The sequence below is a fragment of the Protopterus annectens genome, chromosome 4.part0, assembly GCF_019279795.1.
Source record: "Protopterus annectens isolate FY-2018-M chromosome 4.part0, PAN1.0, whole genome shotgun sequence".
Taxonomy (NCBI): Eukaryota; Metazoa; Chordata; order Ceratodontiformes; family Protopteridae; genus Protopterus; species Protopterus annectens.
This window is the reverse complement of record NC_056733.1, coordinates 123,923,782-123,949,302: the sequence shown is the minus strand read 5'-3', so window position 1 is coordinate 123,949,302 and position 25,521 is coordinate 123,923,782. Positions and strand designations below refer to the sequence as shown.

At 42.6% G+C, this 25,521-nt stretch overlaps 1 protein-coding gene across 1 annotated transcript in view; it reads right to left on the bottom strand.

Moving 5' to 3' along the window:
- Positions 1-25,521, bottom strand: part of LOC122800226 (dynein axonemal heavy chain 17-like) — a 17,083,451-nt gene that overhangs the window by 16,036,884 nt on the left and 1,021,046 nt on the right. The window lies entirely within an intron of this gene.

Genomic DNA, 25,521 nt, shown 5'->3' with positions numbered 1-25,521 from the left:
ATTTATGTCAATGCACTCTTGTGCACAGGGTGATCTTAGGTGAAAACTGAAGGCAACTTAGGCATTAATATGGCAGACCTTACTGCCTTCAGCTCCCCACTCCATCTATGTCAACTAGTGTCCTGATAATCCAGAGATTTTCTAAACTGGAAAAGGAAGGATAACCTGATGCTGAGGTCATGCCAGGATACCATCCATGATGTAGAAGTCTTAGAAATGGTAGCAGTCAAACAGAGGCATAAAACGCCTCAATGTTAGCAGTAAGGGCTGCCAAAAACTAAGATAATATTTGCTATAATTTTCTTTTCAGATAATGCCAGTGTTGTCACACAGAATGCAATTTACTGAAGGTGAATATTTTATAAATTCTCAAATGTGTTCCAAACGCTTGGCACTACCATTCTCCATCTATTCAGTCTCTACACTACTTATACAGATCATGGCTGCAATGGAGCCAAGCTAAGCACTGAAGACTATAACTCCTTTTTCACTATTGGTGGTCTTATCTTGCATAATATACAGGAATTTTCATGTAAGTTGGGAAATGCAATCTCTCCAGAGTGTTCTAGGGTCACCTTGGGGATTCCCCAGTAGGCCATGCCAGGTGCACCTTTCTCAAGAGGCACTCAGGGAATATTCACACTACATGTTAATTCCACTTCAAATTACTTTTCTCAACCCAGGAGAGCAGCAGATCTAATTCTTCCCATACTGTCAAACTTCTCACTCTATCATGAAAAGTAAGGTCAGTAACATCAAGAGGACTGCTTGTATCTATGACCTTATCCTTTCTGCCATTACCCAAAAATGTGACCATTGGTGAGGGCAGGAAGCAGACTGGGAATTTCATGTTATGACTCACCTCTCACTTCACCATCATAGTATGGTACAACAGGCTATATTATTGCATCTAAACTCCAGTTCCACGAATACCTATTCATCGACCCTTATTCAGCAAACTACCCTTTTATCGAATGTACAAATCAGTGAACATTTTCCCAAGTAACTAATTTACTATACCAAGCAATACACATTGCGGTATAACAAACCCGCCAAAGTGGGGGGCTATGCCACCTGCACCCCCCCCCCACACTTATATATATACCAACTCTGAGATCGCACTACAGTGGTGGAAAAGGACAAACTTCCACATGTTGGCCAACTAACTCAGTGTTCTGAGAAAAAAGTTAATTGATCTGAACATTCGATAAAAGGAAGTTCGCTGAATAGTTGTCAAGGAATAGGTATTCATGGAATTGGAGTTTTGATGAACTAATATAGATCCTGGTACAATACCAGCAGTACTGACTCTCTGTACCCACCACTGGGTATTTTTTCTTATCCCCCCATCATCAGTCATGAATGGAACCCCAAGATACTTAACCTCTTCCACTTCAGATGGCTTCTCTCAAATATATACAACTGAATTGTCTCTGTAAGAATACAAAGTAATCTTGTAGCCACGGAGTCCCCAATAAGTGCCTGATCACCTCAGGATTGATATTGTGATGTTGTAATAAACTTTTTCTATTTGTGGATGTATCATTGGATTTTGTTCATTATAATATCAATCCTGAGGTACCTCCAACCAAATAACAGAGTAGCACTTCAAATAACTAATAAACAATCCAGATAGTGCCAGGGATCGTTGAAACACAAATTCGCACATATTATTCCAAAAAATTGTAGACCACACAGGAAGCTGTATCGCAAGAAAACTGTATTAACGCTCTTGAAATCAATACACCATACACGCGTTTTCGTCCTTACACATAAGACTTCATCAGACAAATTACTTCAGTTTAATCACATTTAAATAACAAGTTAAGTAAAATTAATTAGGTTAATTATCCAATGATCTCTCTCTGTTAAAATTCAAATGAACAAATCACAGTGAATGAACCATAAATATTCATGCCTATCTTCCTAAAGTGCAAAAGTATTTATTGTAATTAAAATCTTTAAAAATGTAACGATATGTTGTTCTTTCCTTATTAAAAACTGTCATGAAATTTGATTTTATACAAGTTGTTGATAGAATAATAAAAACATTTAAATATTGGATAAATAAATACATTAAATAAAATTATATTAAATACATTGAAATTTCCTATATAGGAACTGATATCTGGCAATGTCTTCTTCTTCTTTCGGCTTTTTCCCGGTTAGGGGTCGCCACAGCGGATCACCTCGTCCGCACATTGAGTGGCAGTGGAGTTTTACAGTGTCGAGTTGCCAGCCCGGCGCCCAACTTTCCACAGAAGGCACACACACACGCACACCTAGGGCCAATTTAGAGTGTCCAATCCACCTGCAGCATGTCTTTGGGATGTGGGAGGAAACCGGAGCAAACCCACGCGACCACAGGGAGGACATGCAGACTCCGCACAGAAGGCACCCCAGCCAAGGATCGAACCGGAGAACCTCTTGCTGTGAGGCGGCAATGCTAACCACTGCACCACCGTGGCCGCCCTTGATATCTGGCAATGTATTTGTAGTGTATTGACTCCCTCTAGTGTCCATATATATATATATATATATATATATATATACACTACAATTTACTAGCTCTTATTTTGAGCAAAGGGGAAATTGTTAAAAAATCATTGATTCCTGGTTTTGTATTAAAGTCGAGGTTGACCTGCCACCAAAGCTCCCTGCTTTCCAATATTTCCTCCCAAAGGCCACCTCTTATATCTGGCTTGATTTGGTCCAGAACATAAAATACAAACGTATACTCCAAACAAATAATAGTATGTTTGTATAGTGCGTTTGTGTGTTTACCTCTCAGAATGTCATAATTATGTTCATATATTCTACGTTTTAAACATCTTTCCATTTTGCCCACGTAGAATGACTGACACTTCTGGCAAATGACTAGGTAAACCACCCCCTTACTCTCACAGTTGTAATAATTGTCACTTTTTAACCAAAGTTAACCAAATACAAACATACTATTATTTGTTTGGAGTATAAGTTTGTATTTTATGTTCTGGACCAAATCAAGCCAGATATAAGAGGTGGCCTTTGGGAGGAAATATTGGAAAGCAGGGAGCTTTGGTGGCAGGTCAACCTCGACTCCAATACAAAACCAGGAATCAATGATTTTTTAACAATTTCCCCTTTGCTCAAAATAAGAGCTAGTAAATTGTAGCGTATATATATGGACACTAGAGGGAGTCAATACACTACAGATACATTGCCAGATATCAGTTCCTATATAGGAAATTTCAATGTATTTAATATAATTTTATTTAATGTATTTATTTATCCAATATTTAAATGTTTTTATTATTCTATCAACAACTTGTATAAAATCAAATTTCATGACAGTTTTTAATAAGGAAAGAACAACATATCGTTACATTTTTAAAGATTTTAATTACAATAAATACTTTTGCACTTTAGGAAGATAGGCATGAATATTTATGTTTCATTCACTGTGATTTGTTCATTTGAATTTTAACAGAGAGAGTTCATTGGATAATTAACCTAATTAATTTTACTTAACTTGTTATTTAAATGTGATTAAACTGAAGTAATTTGTCTGATGAAGTCCTATGTGTAAGGACGAAAACGCGTATATGGTGTATTGATTTCAAGAGCGTAGGCTTGCCACCCCTCAGGTTTTTTTCCGGACTATCAGGAAATCAAACTGATTCTCCGGTAGTCAGGAAAACACTGTACAAACTCAGGTATTCTGTTTCAAAAAGGAAACAGACTATCGGAGTTTGTAAATCAGCTGATTTACTATGCTTTTTTTACAGAAAAGCATAGTAAATCGGCCAAAAGCAGGCGGAGTTTGTAAATCGGCTGATTTACTATGCTTTTTTTTTACAGAAAAGCATAGTAAATCAGCCAAAAGCAGGCGGCGGGAACGAAAAAAGAGGGCGTTCCCATTGAGTGATGATGTCGTGATGTCACAAAATAGGCGGTATGTTGGCGGGAGAGGGGGTTGGGGTGGGCGTGGTTACTGGTGATGCGAGGGGTGTGGCTTTGCTCAGGTTTTAGACGTGAAGGAAGGTGGCTACCCTATTAATACAGTTTTCTTGTGATACAGCTTCCTGTGTGGTCTACAATTTTTTGGAATAATCTGTGCGAATTTGTGTTTCAACGGTCCCTGGCACTATCTGGATTGTTTATCAATCCTGAGGTGAACAGGCACTTATTGGGGACTCCGTGGCTACAAGGTTACTTTGTTCTCTCAAATATAGAAAGAAATCCACTTTTTATGGGAATGATCCACAAACTCTGGTTTGGAGGTGCTGACTTTCACCCTAACCACTTTGTCTTCAGTGGTGATTCATTACACTGCAAATTAAATATCACAGTCACTTTGGGTCAAGAGGACAATGCCAAATGCAAACTATCTAGATGCAACCTTCTCATCTGCAAGTGGATACTTTGCAAACCTCAGCTGTGACCTGATGTTTTTCCATGAAACTCATGAACTGGAAAGGAGACAAGATGCACTCTTGGTGTAGTCCTACACCCAATTTTAAGTTCTCAGATGTAACACTTGCAATGCAAACATAACTCTCACTCCACAAATTTGAGGATTGAATGGCATAAAGAAGCAGTTCCACCATCACATACTATTGTAGCACCTTCAAGAAGTTGTTTCATGTTATGTGGTCATAGCCTTTCCTCAAATTGAGAAAACATATGCAGACCATATGAGCAGATTTCTATGATTCTTGCGATATCTATAACTAGGCAAACAGTTGCTTCACTATTCCACTACAAAAACAGACTTAACACAGCTCTTCATGAATTAAAATCTCAGTTATCACATGAAGTCTCTATTCTATTCCTAGAAAAGCTGATATCACTACACAATTAAGGATGAAGCCCTGATTATACTCCAGACAACATATTCAAATTAACACCCTGGGTGCTGGAAAAACTGGCCATAGAAGGATGGAACTGAGTGGCCAAAGCCAGCTTGTCCAACCAGGAGAAGTGTTATATCCTGCTCAGATGTGCACTACATGACAAAGGCAACAATCAGTGATGTACGCACATCCAAGAAGTATATCACTCTCTAGACAGTTACAGAAGGGGAACAAAGATGCACAGTCATACTGTGCTTAGCATTGTGGACACTGGATTGTACTTGCCAGCCAATATATGAAGAGAGTGAGGAGTTTGGTTTTCATATTCCTTACCTGGTGTCCTCCAATAACAAGATCAAGACGGAAATACAAAACCCGTTGCAGATGGGAGATTAATGTTAAAGAGGGTTGGGAGCCAAAACTACGTGTAAAAAATAATCCCTCCAGTCATTTGCCACTACATAAGCAGCATAAAAGAAACTCTAAACAGAAAGTGCAGTTGTGTAAGAACTTACCATAACAGTATATGTCCATACAGATCATTGTTGAAGTATTGATAATATATGGGGAAGTATCCTACCAAGGATGTCTGGTCAGTATACTAAAGCTTGGGCACCTTCCTCTCATGCTGTAACATCTGCCTCATGACCTGGGCAAGAGGAGAAATGCTGAGACATAAAGGGCATATGGGCATGATGTTCCTCAGAACTTTCTTGCCCCAGACAGAGAAAACTGAGGCAAAAGGAGAAGGAACCAGACTTGGGTCAGTAAAGAGAGGGGAAACGAAAAGATCCACCTTGACCAAAAACATGGAGAAAATAGACAACAAAAAGGGAAGGAGGGAGGGTGCAGCTACTTCAGCAGTGATCTACTCAGACATGTACTGTTGTGGTGAGTTCTTATACAACTGTTCTACACCCTTTTTGATATCTGTTGCAGTATTGCTCATATGTGGGAATACACACAAAATTTTTATTACCTGGTAGGACTACAGTAGAGTACAGCATCCCTTGAAGAATGGACCTGGCGAAACCAGTTCTGGCCCTGGAAAATGCATCTATTTTACAGTACTTATCAAGGTGTGCATGGCAGAACGTGTGTTTTTTTTTTAGTCCAGCTCTTTGAGAAAAAGGCAAAAAGAAACAGCAGCCCTGCTAGAATGAGCTTTGATCTGGCATGGAATGGATCTGTCATGGAAGGAATAACAAAAACAGAGAGCCAAGGAAATCCATATGCTCTAAGAAAGGGCAACTGGCTTTGTATCCTAAAAAGAAATAAACTACTGATCAGATTTCCTAATAGTCTTTTTTGTCTAAATGGAATTTAAGCTGCTTCTGTACATCCATAACATAAAACATTCTCTCCCCCTTGTTTTGAGGACTGGGGAAGATGGTATGCAAGTTAACAGACTGCTGAAAAGGCATATTATTGACAATATTTGGAATAAATGAAAGGTTAGTCCTCAGGGATACCCTGTCCTTGTGAAAATCCAGAAAAAGAGACAAACCCCATAAGGGCTTGCATCTTTAAAAATCTTTTTGCTGAAGTCAGGGCTACGTGCAAAACAGTCTTACAAATGTAGAATTCCAAAGAAGTGGACAAAGCTGGTTCAAATGGAGAAAGGCCTAACCTCTCTAAGACATAATTAGGTCTCCAGGAGGAGGAATATATTTTCTTGGTGGCCTGATGTGAAGGACACCTTTCAGAATCTGTTTGCCTTAAAATGTACACAAATATTTGGATCTACTGGTAAACAGGCAGAGATGTCTGACAAATGTGCTTTTAAAGAAGAATATGACAGCCAAAAATAGAGCAGATCACAAAGATATGAAAGAAAAGGAATACCCATTTGGCAACGGTCCTGATTTTTCTTTGGAACAAAATAGAAAATGTCTTCTACTCACAAATGTAAGATTTTCTTGCAGCAGATTTCCTAGCCTCCAGTAACACCTTTAACATGTCCTCAGAAAACAGGTTCCTAAAAGGTATCAAAATCCTCATCCAAATCATCAGATTTAGGGTTTGGAAGCTTGGATTAATGTGAGACCCCTTCTGTACAGTGCGCAAGGCCATCTTGTGGGGTAAAGTGTGATGATTGCCCTTGGCTAGATGAAGAAGAAGGGAGAACCACCTGGGCTAAAAGAGTGTTAACAGCATCATTGGCTTGCCCTTCATGAATTCTGAAGAAGAATCTTTGGAATAACGGGAAAGGGAGGATATGCATAAATTATTTTTTCTTTCAAAGAGATTGACATGGCATCTGTTCTCCAAGTCTCTGGGCTTAGGACACTTGTACAAGATAATCTGAGTTGCCTGTTCAGAGTGGAGGCAAACAAGTCTATTTAAAAAGTTCTCCAGTGATGGATAATTTGCAGAAGGACCTCTGTTCAGCCTTCATTCATGAGGGTCTGCCTCGCATATGCTCTAGTAATCGACCTTTGAATTAATTTCTTAAGGAATGCAAACTGTCTGAAGGAAGAGATTGTGCTGAGTACAAACTTCACAGGCTGTCACTACACACATGCAAAGATGATCAGATTTTGTCCCTTCTTCTTTGTTGATGTAGCGTCTGTTAGAATTTTAACTGGACCTGGAGACCAGAGGTGATGTTGGAATTCAATAGGGCTTTAATGTCTTTGACGTTTATGTGACTGCCCCTGTTCTGAACTGAACATACACCTTGGACTTTTGTGTTCTTGGAATATTCCCTCAAGCCAGGTCTGAAGAGTCCATTAAAACTTTTTGGTGGGAAATTGGAAAGAGAAAGGACACTCTTGGATTGAGTGATATCTATATGAGCCATCAACGAAATTCCTTGTCACTGTTCTGCCCAGATTGGCATGAGGTACCACTAAATGTTCTTTATCTGGAGTCCAGCAAAAGGTGTCATTTGTATGGTTGATGGTCAACAGCTCTATTGCAGAAGTCAGCTATAGTGACTGGAAGAAAGAAATCAGAAAGTTTATTTTATGTCATCATGTAAACCATGTCTAAGTGACAACGTAGGAATACCAGATCCAGTGAAGGCTGAAAGACATATTTTTTCAACTTTGTTTTTCTTTTAAACACCTTCATTAAATCATCACTTAAGACATAGGCACATATGCATTAACAGAAACGAGAATAAAACATCTTACTATTTTCTTTCCATTTAGAAACATTATACATCAAATATATTTTCTTTTTTGTAATTACCATCAGTCCAACACTACAAAAATGCTGAATTCTTGCCTTTCCTTAAACCTCATTACTCCTCTTCAAGATTATTCTGCATATATTATTCCCACAATTTCCATTTATTTCTATGTAATGTGTTCAACCCTTTTTTTAAAGATTCCATCTTCCTGTTGTTTTATCTCTTTTATACAATTAATATTTCAAATACATTTGGTTTAGACATTGTTTACCATTTTCTGCTAACTGCTTTTTTGGCATCCAACAGAATTAAACTTAATAAGACCTTACTATGTCTAGGCAATTCAAATACTGTGTCCCAGCTCAAAAAAACTCATATCCTTAGACACAGCCATTTGCTCACCCAAAACATCTAACAGAGTATTCTGTAGGGAATTTTTTTTAAATATGCCAATTCATTACACTCCCAAAACCCATGTTCCCAGTTACCCCTTTCTTCCCTATCACACCTCCAACATTTACTATCGACAGGAGGAAAATTTCTTTGAAGTCTGCTTAGGGTATAAAAATGGGCTCTTTACTGAAATGTCAACACTCGAAATGCCCTGGACTGACACTCAAAAAAAATAATGGAAAATCCAGGAGAAGGAAAACTCTGCATGGATCATTCTTCTCTTTTACACTTCTTTTTTTTGCAGGGGCCAAGCCTCCTTTCACCCTCAAAACAAAAGTTATGTACTCACCATGATGATGGATCTGTGTTGTCCATTTTCATTCTTCCTCAACTGATGGGTTTCAGATAAGACCTCAGATCGGCCACTTTCACTAGATTCAGGGATTCACCTCTCAATCTCCTCCCTTACCATAATGTTCACCAACCAAACGTACCTCAGATTGAGTTTGCTGCGCCCGGAAAAAAAGCAGTTATGTACTTGCCATAAGGTTCCATGTGTGTTATCCATCATGACCTTTATTCTTACCGGTGGGCTGGATCCGATCCATCGGATTAATCTCGGCCACTGTAAAACCGCAAGGTCCTCAGCTAAGCTCGTGGGCATTTTCCCTACACATAATGCAACTCCCTCGCTACCTCAGATCTTGTTTGTCCTTAATAAGTGACAAGGAGAATAGCTTTTATAAGCACATTTTCTATATGTGTGTATATATATGGATCACCTTTAGATGCCCGAAATCGCATTTCACCGACACGGAATCCGACGGGTCGAAAACACCGACAACGCAGATGACCGACAAGGTGAGAACCCGACGGACTCGGTAAGTGTGCGATAGAGTGAGGGATTTAGTGTTAGGGAGCGGACAGGTAAGTGTGCGATAGTGAGGGACTGTGGGTTTAGGGGTGGGTTAAGTGAGTTAGGGTTAGGGTGCAGGTAGGGTGTGTGTGCGATAGTGAGGGACTGTGGGTTTAGGGGTGGGTTAAGTGAGTTAGGGTTAGGGTGCAGGTAGGGTGAGTGTGCGGTAGTGTCGGACCTTGGGGTTAGGGTGGGGTAAGTGAGTTAGGGTTAGGTGCAGGTAGGGTAAGTGCGGTAGTGTCGGACCTTGGGGTTAGGGGTGGGTAAGTGAGTTAGGGTTAGGTGCAGGTAGGGTAAGTGCGGTAGTGTCGGACCTTAGGGTTAGGGTTTGGGTTAGGGCTAGTGGATATGTTATGTAGTGTACTGTGTTGTTTACGTGTAGTGTGTTGGTGTAATGGTGTTCGGTGTTTTGCGTTGTCGGTATTTTTTGTTGTCGGTCTATATATGGATTTACTTCAGAAGCTCGAAATACTGAAATCTCGAATTTCAGTATCTCGAGCCCAAGAAGTGGAATCCACAAAACAACGAAAACTAAAAACTGCGAAATTCAAAACCTCAAATACCGGAAATTTTGAATTTCGCAATTTTACTACACACAAACACACACACACACACACCATCCACCACACAAACACACACAATCACTCTACTACACGAAAGCAGGGGGGCAAGCCCCCCACATCCCCCCTACTTAAATATTCTCAATCCGAGGTTGCAATACATACAAGCACACACAAAACACCACCACACAAGCTACTTTCTCTTCGCACACACACATCACAGCAACAAAACACACTGACACACACCACAGCCCCTAACCAAACCCCTTAACACACACACACACACACACACACACACACACACACACACACACACACACACACACACACACACACACACACACACACACACTTACCTGAATACATAACCATAGCAGAACTTTATAAGTGGGAAATTCAAAACCTCCGGTATTCGAGGTTTTGAATTTTGCGCTTCTAAATGTTTGTTATTACGTGGATTCGGCTTCTTGGGCTTGAAATACTGAAATTTGAGATTTCAGTATTTCGAGCTTCTGAACGGTACCCATATATATATACATATATATATATGTATGTATGTATATATATATATATATATATATATATATATATATATATATATATATATATATATATATAAATATATATCTAAATGTATATTTACAGAAAGACCCACATTATTTATGAGGCTATAGCGTCCTGTAAAAGTCCAGTTAAAACTAATCAGTCTCCCAGGAGCATAGGCAGGAGGTTTGATGGGCGGGTTGTGAGAATAAAAGTCGAGATAGACAATACACATGGAAAATTATAGTAAGTACATAACTTCTTTATGTGATGTTGTCAATCTCACCATTATTCTACTGGTGGGACCGCGTCCCTAGCTACCTGATTCTTTAGGAGCTCATGGGAGAATATTCCTCAAAATCATAGAACCAAAGGATGCTCTACTCCTAGAGGCCAAATCCAACTTGTAATGGTATGTGGTTTTGCCCTTGTTGCTGCAGCGCAGATGTTGTCCAAAGGTAATCTAGTTTGAAAGGCTGCAGAAGCGGCTACAGACCTGGTGGAATCAGCTTTGATAGGATTTGAAATAGTCTTGTTGTTAGAATTCTATATGAAAGACATACATTGTGAAAGCCAATTGGACAATGTAACCTTGGAGAGTGGTTGGCCTTTCTTAACATCAGAATAGGAATTAAAAAGTTGATCTGACTTTCTAATTTCCGATGTCCTGTGCAAGTAGAAACGCAACTGTCTGTGAACATACAGAACATGTAAAGTATCTTCTTCTTCTTTCGGCTTTTTCCCGGTTAGGGGTCGCCACAGCGGATCACCTTGTCCGCACATTGAATGGCAGTGGAGTTTTACAGTGTCGAGTTGCCAGCCCGGCGCCCAACCTTCCACAGAAGGCACACTCACACGCACACCTAGGGCCAATTTAGAGTGTCCAATCCACCTGCAGCATGTCTTTGGGATGTGGGAGGAAACCGGAGCACCCGGAGGAAACCCACACGACCACAGGGGGGACATGCAGACTCCGCACAGAAGGCACCCCAGCCGAGGATCGAACCGGAGAACCTCTTGCTGTGAGGCAGCAATGCTAACCACTGCACCACCGTGGCCGCCCACAGAACATGTAAAGTATATTCCACTTTATTTTGAAAATTTGAGAAGAACACTGGTAAGTCAATAGATTGATTGAGGTTACTTTCCAAAACCACTTTAGGTAAAAAGGAGGGGTTAGTCCGTAAAAAAAACTCTATCCTTGTGAAAAATTAGGTATGGAGGCTTGGTGGACAGGGCTTGTAACTCCGAAACTCTCCTTGCTGAAGTAATAGCTACTAAAAGGAGCATCTTCCATGAGAGATATTTTAATTTGCAACTAGCAGATGGTTCAAAAGGAGAGGAGATAATCTTTAACAATGCAAAATTCAAATCCCAAGTAGGAACTGAGTTTCTGTACGGAGGTCGTATCATTGTAGTTTCTCTGAGGAATGCTTTACAAAGCCTGTTTGACATGATTCCAGAACCATTTTCTCATATATGAAAATGTGAAATCACTGCTAGCTGAACCCTAATAGTAGCTGCAGCAGTTCCCTCATTGAAAAGCTTTGCCAAAAATTTGAGGATACAATGTAACGGGGCAGTGAATGGGTCTATCTGATTAATGTTAGACCATGCCACAAATCTTTCCCATTTACTTTTGTAGAATTTTCATGTAGAAGTTTTGTGGGAAGACAACAAAATGTGTTTAACTGGAGAGGAAAGGAGAAGAAACCTGGCGATCAGGAGAACTGGAGCAGCCAAAATGTTAGTTTGAGACTGTTGAGACTGGGATGAACCATTCCTGACGGGTGAGTCAACAGGTCTGGAACCGGGTCCAGAATTCATGGTCTCTCCTGTAAATAAGGCCGAAGAAAGGGAACCCAGATTTGTCTAGGCTAATAGGGGCAATTAAGATCATTGTGGTCTCCAACAAACTTACTTTCTGTAAGACTTTGGGGATTAGTCCCAGGGGCCAATCATGAACAAGTGCATCCCTTGGAGACTCCCCTGCAGGAGGGATCAGAGCAAAATCGCTGCTGCATTTGGCATTGATTGGTGATGCAAAGAGATCGCAGCAAGGCTGGCCCCATTTTCGGAAGAGCTCTTCCGCAACTTTCTGACTAAGGGACCACTCGTGCGGCCATAAAATGGATTTCCCCAGGATGTGCGTTGCTATGAGAAAGCAGTAGGAGGCCTCTGCCAATTGCCAGACCCTCAAGGCTTCTCAACATAGGGGTTAAGATCTGGTTTTCCCTTGCTTGTTTATGTACCAGACTACAGACATGTTGTCTGACTGGACTGCTATCGTACCCAGATGGAGGGAGTTCTGAAATGCTTCCATTGCCAAGCGCACTGCCATCATCACTAGAATGTTTATGTGCAAATGAGCCTAGTGTTGCTGCCAGATACCTTGAACTGTCTTTCCCAGATAATGCCTCCCCTACCCTATCTGGTAGGTATCCTTGATCACTGTGACTTGGGGCTGAGGGGGAATAAAGGGACGGCCCTGAGACACTAAAGAAGAATTGAGTCACCACTGTAGGTCCCTTTTGCATGAGTCAGTTATCATAGCCTTGTGTGTCATTGGAAGATCTAGGACTGACCATTGTGTCGAAAGTAACCACTGGAAGATTCTTATGTGGAAGCCGAGGTAGAGCAATTAGAACAACTGAAGCTGCCATTTTCCCTAGAACTTGGAGAACCAGCTTGGCAGAAACTTATTTCTTCCTGATTACCATCCTTACATAATGTTGAAGGTCATGTACCCTGTCTTGGGGAAGCTTTGCTGTCATAACTGCTGTGTCTATCTCCGCTCCTATGGAAACCAAGAACTGACATGGCTCTAGAGCAGATTTTTCATAATTTATGGTAATCCCTAGGGAGGAACAGAGTTGTAGAGTGTAATGCCTGGTTTTCAGCAGAAGATGCCCGGTCAGGGCAGTGATAAGCCAGTCATCCAGATATGGAAACACACGGTATCCTTTGTGTCTCATGTGAGCTGCCACTACTGCCATACACTTAGTAAACACTCTGGGGGCTGTAGTGAGACCAAAGTGCAGAGCTCAAAATTGGAAGTGACTGGCTCCTAGCCATAAGCATAAGAACCTTCTGGATATCCTATCCATCCAAATGTGGTAGTACGCATCCTGAAGGTCAGTGTCACCATTTGGAACTTGGACTTTTTGACAGATTTGTTCAAATTGCTGAAATGCAACATGGGTCTCCATTCCCATTTTCTTTGGAACTAAAAAGAATCTTGAGTAAGTTCCAGATCCTCTCTGGTCTGTGGGGACTTCTTGGATGACTCTTTTTATCAGCAACTTTTGCATTTCTAAGTCTGCTTGTTCCTTTTGACTGGGTGGAATGTCTGGAACTGACCTGTTTACAGGAACGGGGTAGCAGAAGGGAATGACATATTCCCTGGATATTATGTTCTGCACCCATGTGTCTCTTGTTATATTTTGCCAGGTTTCGCGGTGCAGACAATCGCCCCCTGACTGCTTCCAGAGGCGAGCAATCGGGCACTCCTTCAGAAGTGCTGAAAGAGCCTACCAAAGAAAGATTCTCTGGAGCCCTGATTTTGTGGGCCTCCCCTGCTGCACGGGTAGAGTCTTCCATTACTGCCCCTCGCCCCTGGGGGAGCTTTCACACAGTGTGTCCTGGAAAGATCTCTGGATTTTTCTGAACCACATCTTCCCCACTACCTCTCTGACCCTTGGGAAAGGGTCTCGTAGGTGTGGTAAAACGTACTCCAATGGCAGACAAGGTCTTGCCCTCCTGTTCACACCTGGTGAGAGTTTCTTTCGCTTTAGACCCAAAAAGAGAAGAGCTATGAAAAGGGGAATTAACAAAGGAAGACTTGAAGGGCTTGGCAAAATCACAAAGGGACATCCAGGCCTTCTTCCTAAGAGCAATACCTGAACCTGCAGTCCTACTCAGCCCATCTACTGCTTAAGTTATGAGCATCATGAAAGAGCTTACAAATGAACTGAGACTGTCGAGCTGTGAATTGATATTATCTGCTACTGCATCAGCTACAGCTTCTTGTTGGGAGTCTATTAGACCCTTTAACAGGTCCCTCTGTAATCTGGTAAAATGGGTAAGGTAATTCAGAGACTGAAAGGCAAAGGTTGCTGATGAAAAGACATGCTACCCATACCTACCCATGGTCCTAGAATCCTTATTAGGAGGATGGATAAAAGAGCTGGTCTCAGATAGCTCCCTTTCAGTGGCTGCCCCCATCAGCATGGTATCAACTGCTACACCTTTAGTTAAAAAGGCCTTATCTTTTGGGGCAGTAACATATTTATTTGGCCTCTTAGTAGGCTCTATGGAATGTGGGGTCCCCAAGCCTTCCAAGAGATCAAGTCCATAAGCTCGTTGGAAGGAGGGGTCACCGAAGAGGTAAAAAAGCGAGACCCGAAAGCCTTCAGGTAAACTGACTTCTCAGCTGAAGGGTATGTGGACTGTCAGTCACCTCTCTGCTTTATGATTTCGAGGTTGTCTCCAAAGGAGACATTTTCAGGAGGTGACCATGGGGTCCCTTCTGCATCATAGAGGTCAGTATCTGATGTGATAGACTTCTCTGGGGAGTCAAGATGTTTCCTCTTGCAGTTCCTCTTCCGAGGGACCTCCTCACTGGAGTACTCTGGGACAGACCTCCCAACCGTCCCAAATTACTTGTTTTTTTACCGAGTTTTGGGGTCCAAATGATGGGGTGCCACAATTCCCGAGTGGCACCCCTTCAGTTCCGATTTATTTCCACTGTCTTTTTGAATTTCGTGCTATTTCATCGGTGCTACCAGCCTATCGGAATTGAGCTCTGCATACATTTGCAGCTGGCACTTAAGAGCTGTTCAAATGCTGCAAGTAGGAACAGTTAGGATCCGATTCCGGTCACAAATTCACAATGAAGAGCTTCATTTTGGAGATTATGGCAGGAGCTGTTAGGATCCGATTCCGGTCACAATGAAGAATTTCGTTTTGGAGATTGGATCCGATTATGGTCGCAATGAAGAACTTAGTTTTGGTTTTGTAGATTATGGCAGGAACAGTTAGCACCTGGCTGTTTAACGGCATTTATGGTTTTGGAAATACACAGGCGGCAGAGCAGAATGGTAAGTAAGGAGTGTGTGTGTGTGTGTGTGTGTGTGTGTGTGTGTGTGTGTGTGTGTGTGTGTGTGTGTCTGTGTGTGTGCGTGTGTGTGTGTGTGTGTGTGTGTGTGTGTGTGTGTGTGTGTGTGTGTGTGTGTGTCTGTGTGTGTGTGTGTGTCTTCTATGATGTGTCACAACCAGATCAACTTCAAGTGGATGCTTGCCAGCAATGTCCTAGAGTAGAGGTAATACAGGAAGGCTGGCCAGTAACATACATGTCAAGGATGATTAAACATACAATGCTCAAACAGAGAGAAAGAAGTACTAGCCATAATTTTTGGCTGTCAAGTCTCATGACTGCATCTATGACAAATCAGTCAGACTGTGGAGTCAGAATACAGACTTCTAGGCAATATATTCAAGTAGTCTTTACATAAGTCACTAGCTAGATGTCAAAGAAAGTTACTGAATTTACAAAAGTATAATCTTTAAGTTCAATACAAACAAGGTAAATTGAGTTATATGGCTGACATGCTGAAAATGCATGCAGGAATTTAAAGAAGACTTCATAGATAAACTGGTCAAGTAGAACAGCCAATACTATATTTTGTGTAACGTTCAGATATGCAGATATACAAAAGAAATAGAAAGCATTTGTTTTAAAAATGTGGTCCTGAAGAAGTAGAGCTGTTCAGCTTTTCAGAATTTTAAAGTTTTTACTAGACAAAGCACTACCACCACCTCACTGTTAAAATGTTTCCCAGACTGCTTCTCAAGGTCAAGGCATAACATCCGAAAGTTGTTTAAAGTGATCCTGAAGCTAGTACTGCTCTTCAGCCAGCTGTTACTCCAAATAGTGCTGTAACTCTTGACTAACTCACTTTTCATCAATGTTTAAGATACGGAATAAGCCAATAAGATGTAATGCATGGGCATATTATTTATAAACTCTTTGGCACTTTGAAATGATTCTTCCAAAAGCACAAATGTAGTACTGCTGTATATATATATATATATATATATATGTGTGTGTGTGTGTGTGTGTGTAATATACATAATGAGAAGTTATGTACCTACCATAACGTTCCATGTTAGTTGTCTTCTCTCGCCTTCTTTCTTGCTTGATGGGTTCGGAGCCGATCCTCGGCTCCGACGCGGCACTTTGCTGAGCTCGAGAGTCACTTTTACCAGCTCGAGGCAGCCCCATATCCCATGATGCAAGGCGGTAAGTACCCAGATCTCGTTTGGTACCTATAGGCAATAACACCTAGCACAAAAAACTTCCCAGAAGGAAAGAAAGGCAAAAAGCCTAAAGGATGGGCTATAAGGAAGACCAGACAAGTAGCTGGTCTTAAGAAGCAATCTTCCATATAGGGAGAAAAAGGTCTGTCCAGGCCAGGGGGCAGGAGGGAGGGTCGCAAGAAAGAAGGCGAGAGAAGACAACTAACATGGAACGTTATGGTAGGTACATAACTTCTCAATGTTAAGTTGTCAATCTTGCCTTCATTCTTGCTTGATGGGACCGCGTCCCTAGCACCTCTATCCTGGGTGGCTCAATGGAACAGACTCTTGAGAACTGTACAGCCAAAACTGGCTCTATCCCTGGAGGCCAAATCCAATTTGTAATGAGAAACAAAGGTATGAGGAGTGTCCCAAGTGGCTGCTGCACAAATAGTGTCTAATGGAAGTCTAGCCTGAAAAGCTGTGGAAGTGGCTAAGCTTCTGGTTGAATGCGCTTTTGGTTTTGAGCACAGCTGTTTTCCCCTGAGCTGATAAGATTTCGGAAATGGTGGAAGAAAGCCATTTAGATAAGGTCACTTTGGAGACAGGAAGGCCTTTCTTATTATCAGCATAAGAAAGAAAGAGCTGATCGGATTTCCTGAATTGTTTTGTTCTGTCCAAATAATATCTGAGTTGGCGGTGAACATCAAGATAATGCAATTTTTGTTCCGATCTGTTAGAGTAATTAGGGAAAAATACAGGGAGGTCAATAGATTGGTTCAAATTATTTTTCGAGGCAACCTTAGGCAAAAAGGTTGGATTAGTTCTCAAGGATACCCTGTCTTTGTGGAAGACCAAATAAGGGGGATGAACAGAGAGAGCATGAAGTTCTGACACTCTCCTTGTCGAGGTAATAGCAACAAGGAAGAGTGTTTTCTATGAAAGAAATTTCAGGGAACATGAAACAGCTGGCTCGAAGGGAGGAAGAATTAAAGATGTCAGCACTAGATTTAGGTCCCATTGAGGAGGAGGACTCCTGACTGGAAGTTTTAGGAGAAAAATTCCTTTTAGAAAGGCTCTACAAAGCCTGTGGGACATAATGTTGTGATCTGCAAACTCGACATGAAAGTTCGAGATAGCAGCCAACTGAACTTTGACCGTGGAATATGAAGAGCCAGAGTGAAAAATTTCCGCTAAGAAATCCAAAACTGCTTGAACAGGGGCAGTAAAGGGATCTATATTTTTAGCTTTTGCCCAACAAGAGAAGCGTTTCCACTTGCTGGTATAAATCCTTCTAGTAGAGGATTTAAGGGAAGCCACTATGATATCCCTAAAAGGATTAGAGATCATAGGAAGCCTGGCTAAGGAAGGAAGTGGAGCAACCAAGCTGTGAGGTTGAGAGAAGGAATAGACCGATGCAGCTGACCCGATTGGTGAATCAGAAGGTCTGGCACTGGGTCCAGATGCCACGGCTGCACCAATAGGTGACGATGGAGGAACGGAAACCAAATTTGTCGAGGCCAATAGGGAGCAATGAGAATCATTTTGGCTCTCAAAACGGTGGCTTTCTGGAGTACTTGTGGAATCAACGGAAAGGGAGGAAAGGCATAAAGAAGCCCCTGGGGCCAATCCTGGGTTAGAGCGTCTCTGGGGGGGATGGCCTGGCAGTGGGAAGAGAGAAAAGAAGTCTGGGCATTTGCTGTTTTGGGGAGTAGCAAAAAGATCGCAACATGGGCGGCCCCATTCTAGAAAAATCTCCTCCACTATAGATTGTTTGAGAGACCACTCGTGAGGCATGAGAATAGCTCTGCTCAATCTGTCCGCTAGAATGTTGGTTTTCCCAGGGATATGCGTTGCTACCAGAAACCGATGAGAGGAGATAGCCCATTGCCAAAGTCTGAGAGCTTCTCGACACAAGGGGTAGGACTTGGTTCCGCCCTGTTTGTTGATATACCATACTACAGACATGTTGTCTGTATGAACTGCAATTGTTCCCAAGGGAAGAAAGTCGTTGAGGGGCTTGCAACGTTAAAAGCACTGCTCTCATCTCTAGGACATTTATGTGCAGGTGGTATTCGAACGGTTGCCACGTCCCATGAACCATCCTGCCCTGATAATGACCCCCCCACCCGATCAGGGAGGGGTCCGTAGTGACTGTGGCTACCGGGGCCGGGGATACAAAGGGTCTGCCTTGATGAATCTGAGGAGAAGAAATCCACCATGACAGATGATTCTTGCAAATTTGTGTCACCAGAATTTGGTGACGCATGGGAAGTTGTTGGTAAGACCACTGGGTGAACAACATCCATTGAAGAAGACGCATGTAGAAGCGGGCCAAGGGAAGAAGGGTAATGGCTGCAGCCATGAGGCCCAACACCTTCAGAACCATTCTGGCTTGCACCTTCTTGCTGGCCAGGATGATCCGCACGTGACTTTTGATATCTGAGATTCTTTGGTCTGTGAGGGTTGCTGACATCCGAACAGTGTTTAAGTTTGCGCCTATGAAAGTAATAGACTGGCAGGGCAATAAGGAGGATTTTTCGTAGTTGATCAAAATTACTAATTGAGTGCAGAGATTTAGGGTGTAATCCCTGGCTTGAAGAAGTTGATGCCCGGTGGTGGCTGAGAGGAGCCAGTCGTCGAGATACGGAAACACCTGGAATCCTTGACGTCTCAGGTGAGCCGTGACTACTGCCATACATTTGGTGAACACTCTGTGGGCTGTAGTGAGACCAAAGGGCAGGGCTCTGAATTGGAAATGACTGGACCCCAGCCGAAAGCGGAGAAACCTTCTGGAGCATCTGTGAATTTTTATGTGATAATACGCGTCCTGAAGGTCTATTGAGCACATCCAGTTGTCCTTTTCTAGGAAGGGCAAAATTGATTGAAGTGTGACCATTCGAAATCTTGTCTTTCTCACAGACTTGTTGAGTCTGCTGAGATCCAATATTGGTCTCCAGTCTCCCGTCTTTTTGGGGACCAAAGAGAATCTTGAGTAGATTCCGGGCTCTGAATGGCCTGTTGTAACTGGCTGAATGGCCCTTTTTTGTAGAAGCTTTGATACTTCTGACTTTGCAATTTCCCTTAGACCGGGTGGCACATCTGGAAGGGAATTTCTGTGAGTGAAAGGACTTTCCTCGAAAGGAATCTTGTAACCCACGGATATGATCGACTGTACACATCTGTCTTGAGAGAGGGAATGCCAGGCTTCTGGGTACAGCGATAGTCTTCCCCCGACTGCCTCCAAGGATGGACAGTCGGGCAACATCTCAGGGATGCTGGAAGGGCTTGTCAGAGAGAGGCTCTCTGCTTCCCTGGTTTTGTGGACCCCCTCTGCCTCTAGAGCGGCGTCTGTTATTATTACCCCCTCTGCCTCTAGGGGTAAACTGACCACGTGCGTCTGGCGTGACTCCCTGGGATTTACAGAACCACATTTTTCCGCCCTTCTGACCTTTGGGGTAAGGTCTAGAGGGGGTAGAAAAACGGACCCCTACGGCAGAAAGAGTCTTGCCATCCTGCTCACACCTGGTCAATGTATCCTTCACTTGAGGGCCAAACAATGCTGACCCATCAAAGGGAGAATTCGTGAAGGACGCCTTAAAGGGATCTGCAAAATTACAGAGCCGCATCCAGGATTGACGTCTAAGAGCCACTCCTGTACCCGCGGCTCTACTCGCTCCATCTGCTGCACACGAGATCAGTCGCATGGAGGAGTTAGCTATAGAATTAAGGATTCCTAGCTGAGAAGCAATCTTTTCTTGAGCCCCTGCAGCCATAGGATCCTGCACTACTTCACCTAGTTCTTTGAGGATGTCCCTTTGGAGTCTGGTGAAGTGACATAAATAGTTCAGCGAACACATGGGAGAACATCCGCTTACCATACATATCCATAGTCCTAGAATCCTTATTAGGAGGATGGACTGGTACGGAAGGATCTGCAAGTTCCTTCTTAGTGGCGGCCACCACCACCATGGCATCAACAGGGACACCTTTTGTAAGGAATTGCTTTTCAGAAGGGGCTGTAATAAATTTAGACGGCCTCCTAGGAACTGGCTCTACAGAATCAGGAGCAGCCCAAGCCTTTCGAGCAATAACCTCCATAAGGGGGTCGAAAGGTGGAGACACCCAGGAGGTGGAGGGTCAAGATCCAAACGCCTCTAGGTATACCGACTCATCCTCGGAGGGATTTATGGAGGGCCAGTTTCCCCTCTGTTTTAGGAGTTCTAGGATGTCTGAAAAGGAGACATCCTCAGAGGGGGATCTTGGGGATCCCTCCGACTCATCTAAGTCGGTATCTGAAGTGGTAGACTCAGGTGAGTCCAGGTGTTTCCTCTTACAAGTCCTCTTGCGCAGAGGATCTCCTGACTGGTCAAGAGAATCCTCGGAAGAGGGGGTTCTTCCCAGTGGGGAAACCTGAGGCGGTGGATCTCTAGGTCCGGGGGCAAGAGAGATGGAAGAGATATCGACAGGCACTGTAGAGGAAGGAGCTAAGGGAATAGACTGCTGACTGAGCCCAGTGGCCAGCACACTCTTCATCACCTCGAAGGCCCCCCTCCCAGGGAGATCCGAGAGAACCCATTCCGAAGAAACTGGGACTCCTGGGCCCACCGAAAAGGAATGCTCCGAGGCAGATGTCGGAGCCGAGCTCACCAAGGCCGAAGCTCCAAGGGGAAGAGTGGGGTCGGACAAGGATCCGATGCCACTCACCCCCTCGGAGGAGACCAGGGAAGCCCGACCACCGAATCCCTCCAAGGAAGGTCTCGAGGAGGAGATAAGAGTAGATGCTGAAGGTGCAGAAGGAGGGGGTATCTGCCCCTCAGCCATAGCCGTAACTATTCCCGTAGACTCCAGCTCCAAACTCTGTTGTAGAGTCGAAGGAGGAACTTGAAGGGGGTGTGGACTAATAGTCGTCTGTTGAGACAGACTATGAAGCATCTGGGCCAGTGCCTGTGATTTTAATAATCTGCTTACCACCCTCTCTAAATCATGGTCAGATAACCTTGACGACCTAGATGATCGGCTCAGATGGCTCCGTTCCGAAAGAAGAGGTGAGGCCGGAGCCGACAGAATCGGTTCCAAAGAGGGGGACCTGGACCTCTTCCTCGAAGGAACCATCGGAGCCGACAAAACCAGTGATCCAGTCGGAGCCGATAACTTTTCGGCTCCGAGAGAAGATCTAGATGCATCGGCTCCAGCCGAAGCCGATGCAGGCATCGAAATAGCGGGGTCGGAGCCGGTCGGCGCCGACACCGAAGCCTGGGCCACATGGTGGTCGGAGTCAGTACTCGGAACCGACACCAAGGTGACCATAGAAGAATCGGCACCGATAGCCATCGGTGCCGAAGATTTAGCCAAGGTCAGATCGGCTCAAGCCGGAGCCAAGGCCGAAGGCTTTGGTACAGAAGCCTGGGCCTTAGACTTGGAAGGCTTTCCCGGAGCCGATTTGGCCGGGGAGCCCTCCGGTTTAAGGAGTCCCATTAAAAAGAGTTTGTTTCTCCTTTCCTGCAGGACTCTCTGGCTAAAGGAATGACATATTGCACAGGAGTCCTGCAGGTGGAGAGGTCCCAGGCAGTATAAACAAGACATCTTCTGACAGCACGAGTCACACTTCTTAAAGCCTGAGACCCTCTGCTCTTTGGACATAGTGGATACAAAAACAGTACACACACAGTCCCAAACAAACAATTAAAAGTAAAGTATAAGCAATAAAAACCACACACACACACACACACACACACACACACACACACACACACACACACACACACACACACACACACACACCCTGACAGGGGGGGAATGGGAGGGAAGGAAGGCCTGACTAAAAAAATTAAGGAGGAAGGATAAATTTAGTCAGAAAGGGGCTTACAATTAACTAAAAATGAAAGATTTCTAAGAAAAAATAGTTTTAAAGTGAAAAGGGGCTAATAGCAGTTTAAATTTAAACACTTACCAGGAGCTGGTAAAAGGAGGACCTCGTCAGCGAATCGGCAAACGAGATCTGGGTACTTATCGCCTTGCATCATGGGATATGGGGCTGCCTCGAGCTGGTAAAAGTGACTCTCGAGCTTAGCAAAGTGCCGAGTCGGAGCCGAGGATCGGCTCCGAACCCATCAAGCAAGAATGGAGGCGAGATTGACAACTTAACATCTATAGTTTATATAAATCTACTGCATCTTGCTTTTAGAGTAAGGGACATGAAACATATATGAACATATATAGTATACATATGTAACATATATGAACATATGTAGTACATATAGTGCTGATGCTGCAGCTTATCCTTAAAGGGAGTTTGCCAGTACTGGTTCAGTGAAAGCTCTTATTGAATGTTCATTATGTCTAGTGGCTCTATAGTCCTATCATCTTGACTACATGCACATTTTCCTGTGTTCATATACCACACCTAAAATCTGTTTTTGTACATGCTATACTTCATTACTTGGTGATAATAATGGCTAGCTGATAATTGCCATTTCCTGAGGTGAAGTAAAACACTTTCCATAACTAAAACACAAGTCCTTTGAAATTGTTTGGAATTTAACAACTATAGGATTGCAGCTCTCTGTGATAGTATTATATTGCACACACAAGATATCACACCAATTATTGTACAGTGTAATATTTGCCTTCAGGTTTTGTACCACATAAAACTATTGCATAATATTTCTTTTTAGTGATTTATCTGACTCTGCAAACAAATGTGTCTGCAGTATTAATTCATGATGTAGTGCCATGAGATACTTTGTGTAAAATCTTTTGAGTGGAGGTGTTTCTTTGTGAAAAGATGGTATTGCATTACAAAAGGCCAGTACTAGTTATGCATTGATTTTAACATAATGTAACATATTAGTGCAGATGTTTTGCACACAGGTATTGCATGCTATGAAATTTTGTTGATATGGCTGATGAGACCAATGAAAAGTCTAGACCTTCAATCCTGTTGGTAGATAAAGATTGAAAAAGTATGGTGCTTCAGACAAGTCTGACTCAAAGACCTGCACTGATATCAGTGTTCTTCTTGAAGCCAGTATCACTTGGGTATAGAGTAAAAAGAGCCTAATGTCCCCAGCCACCACCACTTGTGAATTTCTGCCATATTTTTCATCTGTTCCTCATAAGATCTTTGGTTGTCAGGATGTTTGTGACAAGGATGAGTGACAGGCATTTGTATTTCAAACTTCATATTCTTCAGAAAATAAATGGCAACAAAACCTTTTATTCCAGCAATTTTCTAACTTAAAAAGATTAGTATTTGAAATGAGTCCCTATTTTGGGGCTATATTCCCCTTATTGGCTTTGTCCAGGTTTTTTGTGCTAAGAGTTGACACCTATGGTGAGAAGTGAGAACTGAAGTCACTAAATAATAGTCATTTAAGAAGTTTCAATCTTCCTATCTTTCAGGAAACAAACTGCAGATTTGGCATAGTGGTATGTTGCTCTGACTGTAGTGCACAGGGTCCTGGCTTCAATACTTGCCAGTGAAATGCATGGTGGTAACATGACATTTATCCTAGCAACTTTCAAAAATTACACAAGCAATGTTTAAAATGTGTTCCTGGTTTTTGGCCTTTTGTGCCCCCCCCCCCCCCCAAAAAAAAAAAACAAAAAAAAACCATACATTGAAAATAAGTGCAAGATGCCTATGGCTTACACAGTCACTACTGTCATTCTATTTTAATACATATATATATATATATATATATATATATATATATATATATATATATATATATATATTGTGTGTAAGTAAGTAGACTTTTATGATGGAAATGTTCTGAATTTCTGAATTGGGCAGTTTTTGTCATAATTGGTTCATGCATTTTGTTTCATTGTCTACTGAAAAAATGTTCAAACAATAAATTTAAAATGCGCTCTTCTATCTAACAATTGTGCTGTATTATACAAGGAATATAATTTAATAAAGTCAGGAAGGTGTATCAAAGAACACATGTATGTTTCTTGTTTTGTGTGCAAGGGGCTAATGATTTGAAAACAGCCCAAAGATAATCGTAATCCACCACTGGCCAGATGCATATTCTTTGGATGTGGTGTGGGTCTCAATGCTGTTTTAATGAATGAGAGTTTCAAGGGCAGAGCAGTTTTATTGCCAAGTCTATTTTCATTGTGAGACAGTATTGCTTGCAGTATGCAGACATTAGTGTTTATGGTAAATGGGGCGAAATAGCCAAGTAATGGGACATTGGAATGGCTGCAGGGGGACTCTGGTGCCATATTTTCATTGTCTGTTCTTCAGTTTGCGGGGTTACATAATTATGTATGCAAATTTTATGTTAAACAGCATACAGATTTGTACCTATTTTTCATGGGCCCTGTCCAGATTTTTGATGTTTCCAGGTTGAGAGGCATGCTCTGGGAAGGTTTCAGAAGAGGGGGGATTTCCTTGCTGGACATCCTGAGGCCTGGGGTCTCTGTGATCCTGTGCAAGGATTACGTGAGAGGACAAAGACACCTGTCCAGAACTGGCAGGAAAATCCATTAAAGGTTGTGTCTTTGACTGGATGGAGTCAAAACCTTCCTCATAACCAACAAAGCAGTCTGCAATTGCTCTGAATAGCTCCCTGAATCAGATAAAAAAAGTTGGAGCCAAAAGTATCCCTGCAGCAGGAGACAGAAGTTCCGAAGCAGAGGTAGGAATTGAACTCATGCGTGCCGAAGCCCCCAGAGGCAGAGTCAGATCCGGAGATATCCGAACCAGCTCCAAGGATCTGACTGGAGAGTGTCGGCTCCCAGAGATCTCCTGCTCTGACTGGAGGGAAGTATTCAGGGTAGATATCAGATCAGTGGAAGCAGAAGTTTCTGGAGCCGATACAGACACAA